Source organism: Anoplopoma fimbria, chromosome 17 (assembly GCF_027596085.1).
Source record: "Anoplopoma fimbria isolate UVic2021 breed Golden Eagle Sablefish chromosome 17, Afim_UVic_2022, whole genome shotgun sequence".
NCBI classification, from domain to species: domain Eukaryota; kingdom Metazoa; phylum Chordata; class Actinopteri; order Perciformes; family Anoplopomatidae; genus Anoplopoma; species Anoplopoma fimbria.
The window spans coordinates 10327088-10327871 of NC_072465.1; positions in this window are offsets into that span (position 1 = coordinate 10327088).

Here is a 784-nt window from a genome sequence, read left to right on the forward strand (position 1 = left end):
CGCGCGAGCTCCGTGCCTGTACGCCGCTACCGCACACGCGCATTTAAAGCAGAAGAAACACGCACTCCGCAAAGCTATTACTTCCTATTTTGTCCTTTTCTCTCTCGCGTGTACTTAGCGTGTACCGGAAATTGGACAAAATGCTTGATTCAAATGCTATTCTAAAGTTCAATTTCAATGCAGACAAAATGGTTTCGCATTGTATTTAGATAGATAATAGACTTTATTAATCCTTGGAGGAAATTACAATACACAAGAGGTACATGAACGCAGCTAAAGATGACACTAAAGTAAATCAGAGCAACGACTAGTGAATAAGCTATTGACTGACACTCAGGTGATTAACAATAAGAATAATAACAGAATAGAAAGGTCCTGGTTCACAATGTTTCTTTTTTGGGCTTTTACATGTCTGCCATTTTTCTGCCTGTTTTGTTCTCTACTTGCTATGTGCAGCACTTTATATATATCCATAGGATTGAATACACACACCTTAATTTGAATAAAACCAATAACAACAAACTGTGAAAGAATACATGCATTAACATGAAATCAAGTACACAAATACACAGTCTATGGTACAGAGCCATAAACGACAACACAAACATGCAGGCTTTCTTCTGGACTTCTTTGAAGAAAAGTCTTTGATCAGGAAGTCAAAGTCCAACTCCGAAACAAGGTCAGAATCAATAACCATGAGTTACAGCATGTTGACTCATCTCATGTGTCAGAGGCGGCTTCTGCCAAATCTCGCAGGGGGGGTTTGCATGATGGCTAAGATGAC